Genomic DNA, 9,246 nt, shown 5'->3' with positions numbered 1-9,246 from the left:
ATAGCCTCATTTACTTTACTTCTTCATTTTCAGCATTTAAAAAATATTTGTGCTATGATACGATTAAAAAATATATTGGAAATTCATTCTTCTGCTCTTATTTTTATAATACATATTGGTAAAAGCCTAGATTGCCATTGCTATGTATTACCACATTTGAGTAAAAATAAATGTCCTCCGAGATACTGTAATATCTACTGCAAAAATATACACGCCTTTAAGAACAGGTGACATTTAATGAGGTGTACGTTCAACTGGAGACTATTGTCAGATGCTGTTATTTAGTGTCTTCTGATATTAGAATTGTGAATCGGTGATGTTTTAATAGGCTATCAACTTCTAACAACCAGATATAACCATTGTAATGTGTACTCAAACATATTAGCCTGAAATATTTCTTTCCCTAGTTAGATGCTGCCCTCTAAAGATGATCTCAAATCATTTTCACTAGAAATCAGTTTTAAAACCATGTTTGTTCTTCTATATACAACAGATTATTTTCTACTTTGAACACAGTCTCATAATTATAAATAGAACTTTAATTTTTTAAATTCTATATGAATAAAAATCAATTTATTACTTTAAATGTTTTACTAATGATTTCATTAGTAAACTAAAATATTCTCTTTTATTTAATGTAAGACATTAAACAAAGGTCTTTTTTGAGAAAAAATCAGAATGAATTGAGTGAATCATTAATAGTGTGATATATAGAAATTAATATGGAGTTTTTATTATATAAGCTAGATATGTGACTTATGTAAATTATTAAAATTATACCTTGATATATTTTCTGATAAATATTTTTGGAAACTACATAGAATTATTTAAATACTTTTGGCATCAATGTAAATATATAATATAATATATGTTCACTGTTTAAAATGAACATATATTGGTCAAAAGGTTTAATTGAGGGGCATAGTATTGAATAAAAACCAAATGAGCTACTTTCACAAAAGGATTTTATTTCTGTAAGCTGTGAATTATTTAAGGGTAAATAATTTCATTTGATGCTTTTGAAAATGCCAACTTATAGAACAATACTTAATTTAATTATATAGTAACATTTAATTCAGTTATAAATTACTCTTGAGGTTTGGGTTTCATTTTGGATCATTTTGATTAAGATAACTTTTTCATGTTAATATATAGTTTCAATTTCAAGAAAATGATGATTTTGCAACTTTTGAATAAATATTGTGAAAAAGCATTTTACCATCCTTTAACTGGTTATCAGAGATATCAATTATTTCAATAAATTTTATCCACAAAATGTATAACAAGGAAACCATAGATTTAGGAGACTGGTTGATTATTGCCATAAACCTCTTCTATAATATTATAGAAAAAATAATTTTAATTAATTAGCAAGCAAACAATATAAGATAATGTACTTGCAGATCTATAGTGAAATGTGTGTTGTCTACATGAAAATTTATAAAATTAACATGGAATTTTTACTAATTCAATGAATTGTTCGTTCAACTTTATGATGTGTGGAGTATTTTACATTTGTTAGTAATAATGTCATGTTAAGCATTTATGACACATATTAAGGAAAAAAGATTTGAGTGACCAGAATCTGCATTCAGATTACTTAACAAAGTTGATTATGTTTTCTAGAATCAAGTCTTAAATTATTAATCTTATCTACCCAAATAAATTAGAGAAATTATATTTAGAACTTGGCAAAATACACAGAAACAGTTATAAATATATGCAAATTTAAATGTAAACTTTTTGTTTCTTTGTTTGTTTTATCAGACAGTCTAACTTTGTTGCTTAGGCTGGAATGCAGTGGCGTGATCTCAGCACACAGTAACCTCTGGCTCCCAAATTCAAACCATTCTCGTGCCTCAGCCTCGCGTAGCTGGGACAAGAGGCAAGTGCACCAACACAAGCTAATTGTTGTATTTTTAGCAGAGACAGGTTTTGCCATGTTGGCCAGGCTGGTCTTGAACTCTTGTCCTCAAGTGATCTGCCCGCCTCAGCCTCCCAAAGTGATGGGATTACAGGCATGAGCCACCGCGCCTGGCCTAAATGTAAACTCTTTAAACTTCAATGTTATCATCCTTTTATTGGTGTAAAAAGGTTAAAAGGGTAATTCTGGCAAAGGTAAAAATTTAATGAATTTGTACCTTATGTCAACATTGAGAAATACAAGTTAAATAAAAATTTATTCTAGGTCCAAACAAAAATTTTAAGAAAAATAAAAAAGGGTAAATGTATTAATTTATTATAAAACGTTGCTTTCCTTTAACTATGTTGACTATCATTATGCAACCCAGTAAAGTCCCTCTTTTCTTCCCCACCCTCTGACTAGTTTCCTCTCCTTCTCTCTGTATTCTTTACTGTATACACCAAACACTACTGTTGGAAAACTGAATGGTCTCCATGAAGCTTAATGCAGTTTTTTTGATCATTCCATGTCCATTTACGGTTCTATATTGAAAAACCGAATGTGTATAATCTGCTAGTCTCAAAACCCTCTAATAAGTGTTTTGAAATTCTACAAAGTCTTTCTAGTTTTCAGATCTCTCCAGTGAAAATGACATGCCAGAAACTTGAAATACATCATGCTAGCTATTCTTTTTCTAGAAATAAATAAATAAATAAACACAAACAAAAACAAACAAAAAAATTAGATATTTTTAAAATTATGCTTTTCAGAATTGAAACAGATATTTGTGTTCCAAAAATATTTACAATATAAAGCCATCATTTTAAACTAGTATTTATAATAATAGGTAAACAAAATACTTAATAAATTTAGACAATTTCACTGATCTATTATTACTTATAACAAACCAAGATCACATTACTCATTTTATTTCCCCAATAACATGTTTCCCAATATCCTCATTTTTTTAGGTGCATGGACTAATACACAAGTGTCAGTGACATGTTCACAGTTGTCAGATGTTAAAAATACATATTTAGAAAAGAAAATCCCATTTACTTTCTTTAACTTCTCCACAGAGAAAATAATGAGTTATTTCTCTCATATTTTTGTTACAAGCATATTTTAGAATATACATTTTTTATCTTTTAAATAAAATCAGCAAATTCAAAAAATATTTAATTTTTATACAAGCCAAACTCTTTAGTTGTACTTCTGGTATGCCTGAATGATATAGTCCAATTTCTGTCTTAATTAAAATCCTTATCTAAGAAACATTATTAGAAAAGTAAAGTACAGTTATTCTTCCCAATCTATGAAGAATAAATAGGTACTGTATGAAAGTCTTAGGGATGAGATTACTTTAAGATAAAAAAAAAAAGAAACTCAGACAGCTCATAATAGATTGGTTCTAAATCTAAGCAGGCAGAAAGCTAAAAACAAACTCAAGATTGATTCAGCTGTAGAACTAACTGCAAGATAAAAACAAGAAAATAATACTAATTTTTCTAAAGCTTTGCAAAAGGTCATAGGACTTTTGTACATTCCTGAATAGTGATCAATTTTTATCTATTTGTGAAAAGACAATTTAAAAAGCAGCAATGTAATAACATCATTTGGACTACTGAAATCATTTTACAGATAAATTGTATGACCTTATGGATTGTTTTAAATTTCAAATTTCTATGAATCCATCCTACTTATTTAAAATTTGACATTATATATTTTAATTAGAATATTTGATGGAAAGAGTTTCAAAAACCTCCAATGAATAATGAAGAACTGATAATATTATTTCACAATAGATAAAAGTGAATAGCTAGTGATAATAATGAGACTTAGTCCACATGAATATATTAAAGTGTCCCTTTATTCAAATGACTAATTATATTTGATTATAAGGTCTAGAATATAAATAAGAGAGGTAAAATAAACACACACACACATGAAAACTGTTTTCTCATAGACTTTACATGCCAGTGGGGAGACAAAAACATTATACTAATTAAGACCTGTATTATGTTAGATGATGATATAAAGTATGAATGAAAATTGTAAAAGCAGATGGCAACAGCCAGCACAAAGGTGACTGCAATTTTAAATAACACAGCCAAAGAAAGGCTCACTGAGAAGATAAAATGAAAATCAAACACACAAACAAAAAAAAACAGATCGTAAGAAAATATTTATAAAACATATCTTATAGAAACCTCTTACACCTCAAGAAGAAGAAAAACAGTACAATCAAATATAGGCAAATGACATAAAGGGACATCTCACAAACGAACTTATACAAATAGTAATGACATGAAAAGATATCCAATGTCATTAGTCAACAGGGAACTAGAAATCAAAACAACAGTAAGATGCCATTTTATACCCACTAGAATAGCTGTAAGACACACAGAAAAAACATTGTATGGATATAAAGAAAAAGGAATCCTCATCCATTACTGATAGGAATGTAAAACGATGCAGCCACTTTCTGTAACATTCAGTTTCTTAAAGAGTTAAACATAAAGCTACCATACAACCCAGAAGTTCCAATTCTAGGTATGAACCTAAGAGGAAAAATAGCTTATGTCCACACAATGTGTATATGGATGTTCATAGTAGTAGTATTCATAGTAGCCAAAATGTGGAAAGAACCTTACTGTTCACCAGTTGTTGAATTAACTGAAAAAGTGTGGTATATGCATACAATGGAGTACTGTTTACGAAAAGGGATGAGCTACCGATGAATAATATTTCATGGAAGAACCCCAAAACTAGTATGCAAAGTGAAAAAAAGTAAGGCACAACAGTCGGTATGATGCAATCTTATTTTACATGAAATGCCCAGAAAAGGCAAAATTATAGATATAGAAAGTAGATTAGTGGTTTCCTGAGACTGGGTTGGGAATAGGGAGTAATTCTCAATGGGAAAGAGGGATACTTATTGCGGGTATTTTACTGGAAAAATGGAAGTGTTCTAAAAGTCATTTATGATGATAGTTTTATCATTTAGTAAAAGTGAACTGCACACTTGAAACAAATGAATTTCATTATATAAAGTATATCAGGAAAGTTGTGTTTTTAAAAAGCCTGAGGGCTGGGCACAGTGGCTCACACCTGTAATCCCAGCACTTTGGGAGGCCAAGGCGGGCAGATCACCTGAGGTCAGGAGTTGAAGACCAGCCTGGCCAACATGGTGAAACCTCGTCTCTATTAAAAATACAAAACTTAGCCAGGCGTGGTGGCACATGCCTGTAATCCCAGCTACTAGGAAGGCGGAGGCAAGAGAATCGCTTGAACCTGGGAGTAGGAGGTTGTAGTGAGCAGAGATCTCGCCACTGCACTCCAGCCTGGGTGACAAGAGTGAAACTCCGTCTCAAAAAAAAAAAAGGCTGAGGATTATCTAGCATAGAAGTATAGACCTCCTTGTACAATGCCCTTTAGTCATGTTACTGTTTAAATTAAATACAATTAATTAGTTTTCTCAATGACATTAGCACATTTCAAGTGTTTAATAGCCATATGTGGCTAGAGGCTATGCTATAGGCAATACAAATACAGGATATTTTTATGACTGAGGTAACTTTCATTAGCTAGTGCTATTAGGAGACTAAGGGGACCATGGTGAAGTGAGCTAGTGATGAGATTCAAAATATAATTTGAATACAGAATATGTGATGCATCGTTTATAGGCATGAGATGAGATGGGTATCAAGCAAAACTCAAAGTTTTGGCTTAAGGTAAAGGGAGAATGGAATTGCTATAAACTGAAATTGTGAAGACAATAGAAGAACAGATTGAGGATAGGGCATTAGGTTATAAATTTGTCTTTAGTCATATAAATTTTAAAATACCTATTAGATATCCAAAATATAAAGATCAATTAGGTAGATAAATAATGTCTGGAGTTCATGGGTGGTATGAGAACTGAGTCCAAAGGCACCCAGTATGAAGTAATTTGGAAGATTAGAAGTAACTAGCAATATAGCCTGACAAGGGAAATCAATGAGAAAGAAAGAACTTTAGAAGGTATAGGGTTCTGGAAACCAATAAAAGACATATGTCTAGGAGGAGAGATTCATGAACTGTAGCAAATGCTCCAGAAAAGTTAACAGAAGTAAGTACTGAGATACACATTTTTAATTCAGCAACATTGGTGATATTGCAAAAATAGTTCCTGCATAGTGTTAGCATGAAATGCTGCTAGTAATCTGTGAGAGAGTAGGAAGGAAAAGATTGGAGGAAGAAAATGTACAGTACTTCTAGGAGAAGTGTAATAGAGTAGTTAGAGTGAGAAATATGATCAAGAAAGTCATATTTAACATGAGAAAAATGTCTGTATGTTGATGTGAAAGATCAAGTACGGAGGGAGCAAGAGAGGACAACTGCTGATCTAATGCTCTTGAATAAGAGAGTAGGGAACAAAAATATACAAGTGGGAGTGTTAGCTAGTTCTATGAGTTTGAGTAGCCCATGCATAGTGAACAAACTAAGTATATGTTCAAGATGCAGGTATCTGAGAAATTTGCTGGTTGTACTGTGGTACTAGTGGGTGTTCTGAGAATATTTGCTGGTATCTGAGAATATTTGCTGGTTGTACTGTGGTACTAGTGGGTATTCACTTCAAATTATTTCTCTTGCCTGGATAATATAAAAGTCTATGTCAAAAGGTTTGCAGACCTGTTACACAACAACGTAAACATACTTAACACTAATGAATTGTGCATTTAAAAATGTTTAGGATGGTGAAACTTTTTTAACCACAATGCAGGGAAAAAAAAAAAAAAAGTCAAGCCAATGTCTACAGCCAAGAATGAAAATAGTGGAAGGTTTTGAAACTTTAAAGACAGATGAGAGTGTTTTAAAGAATCACAGAGGGCAGCGAGACAATGAATAGATAAGAAGAGAATAATATGCTTGCTAGACACCATAAGAATCTCATTTAAAGTTAGTGAATAAACGAAGATCGAGACCGGTCAGCATGTTTTTCCTGCAACTCCCTTCAACTACACAGGATTAGACACTACTCATAGGTGCCATGGTGGAGAGCTCATTAGCTAGACTTGTAGTAATACAAAATGAGTCTAGAAAGGAGAGTGAGGTGAATAAGTTAAAGGTGTATACAAATGATGATGATTATAAGTTAGTGTATATGCGAGTGGTGGACGAGAGTAGTAGGATGTATGATATACCAGTCCTGGTGGGGTGTGAGAATTTTCAGTATCACTGGGGGAAACAAACCGTAAATGTTAAGTGTTCATAGATGGAGAGTAAGATACATAAAATTGAGACTATTGTGTTAGTATCTTTTTTTTCTAAGGACACATGAATACAAAGTTCAAGTAAGGCGAAAGATGAAATCATTAACGAGAGGAGATCATGGAATTTAGGTCAGGCTATTGAAAGGGTCAATTAGTAGATACTGAAACCACCAGGGATGATAAGAGGAGCAGTGTTGGAGACAAATGACAATAAGTGAGAAAGAAAGTCTTCAAAAATGAGTCCTAATATGATTTTCAGCTGATGATTCCAACAAAAAATTTAGTGGATAGTAGAGTCTAAGGATGTGAGTTTCAAAGGTGGGGATTTTTAGAGAGGAGAAATGGAGATTTATTTAAGAGCAGCAGTGAGGATGGCAGAGGTTTGCTCTCCCACATTTCAGCCACTGACAGGAGGGGCAGACGAGAAGAGCACCCTGTCTTGGAACAGCATGCAGGAAGAATACCTTTAGGAGATATTTAAACTTTGGCTACAGACAGAAAATGAAGGGAAACGTTTGAGAAATAAACCTTTTTTCTAAGTAAATGAGATTCAGCAGTTGGTTAAGAGTATAATAATAGTCAGGAAAGGGCATTTGTAAGAGCCAGGTGGAGTTAAGTAGGTGAGTCACAAGAGAAAATCTGTGAAAAAAAACTTCATTGAGAAATACTGTTCGTGAACAGTAATATCTTGTATATGAACACTTAAATCTAAAGCATGAAAAATACATGAACCAGCTGTCTTCTCTGCTTTCAGTCTTCCCCAAAACAGAGAGTACCATACGCAACATCTATAGCAATATTTTTCATGTGCATTAATTTTCTAATTCCATTCATGATGGAGAAATTGGTAAGAACAATATAAAATCTGAAGAAAATTTATAAAATGGTAATCGCAGATGGAACCACTGCAGGATTGAAATTTTTTAGAAAGGGAGACACGTGAGGACTGTCCCACTTCCATTTGTGCTTAGTTTTGTAGGATATAATTTCAGCACAGTGAGGCTAAGCCAAGCATGAGGAGATCTATCTGAAAGAAGGAAGCAGATCAGCGTTTAGAACTTACAAAGAGGCTATGAAACTGGTGGCCTAGAAATCTATGTGGAATTTCATCTTCAATAATTTGCCAACTCCTGGGCTGCCAATATATAAGGACTGAGATTCCTTGAGCCATGGCAGAGAGCAAATGTTTATACATAAAGGGTTGAAACAAGATTAGTGATCACAGAACCTCTTAAGTCATTGACATTATAATTATTATCAATTTCAAAACTCTGACATTATGTCTTCAAATATTTGCTCCATTCTCTCTTTCTGTAACTCCAATTTTATGTATTTCAATTCTTATTTCACTTGTATTAGTAGTATATCTTCTATATTTTAATATTGACCCATATTTCAGCTCAATCCCCTCATCTTCTCAAGAGACTACCATGCTAATAGCCTATTTACTTATTTATTAACTTATTTTTAATATTTTTTAGTTCTAGTATTTCCACTTGCCTGTTGTCATTGACTTTCTAAAATATGCAAAAACATTCATTCCATAATTTCAGTACCTAGGTCACATTTGGGTCTGTTTCTAATGTCTATTATCTCTTTTTTTTTTTGTCCCTTTGAACATTTCATCTTCTCCTGGTGTGCACAGATATTTTTATTTTCATACTAAAATATAAATATGAGTATTTTAAGAAATAAATAGGGTCTCTAGAAAATATTTACATTTGCTTTCCAGCATGCAATATAATTAGGAGCAGATCACTTAAAACCAGTCAGGTAGTGATCTACACCGAGGCTTCGTTTTAACATTTTGTTAGAGTATCCTAAGTAACTGGGACTTCTACCATTTTGCTATTCTACAGGCTTCACTGGAAACTGTTGTTTTTACCAAGGTTTCTCTTTCTTACTAGCTCTGAACTCCAGTTGCAATTTCCCTTCATACTACTATTGAAATCTCATCTAAAATTTACATCTCAGAGATTTCCATCTTTTCTTTAAGCACCTCTTTCTTTATCAGCAATTCCTTAAAGGGAAAGATGAAATAAAGTTTTGGATAAATAGATAGACAGATAGAAGGATGGATGGATGGAT

Source organism: Mandrillus leucophaeus, unplaced genomic scaffold (assembly GCF_000951045.1).
Source record: "Mandrillus leucophaeus isolate KB7577 unplaced genomic scaffold, Mleu.le_1.0 Scaffold625, whole genome shotgun sequence".
NCBI lineage: Eukaryota > Metazoa > Chordata > Mammalia > Primates > Cercopithecidae > Mandrillus > Mandrillus leucophaeus.
The sequence above is the reverse complement of the archived record's forward strand: the minus strand, read 5'-3'. Positions refer to the sequence as shown.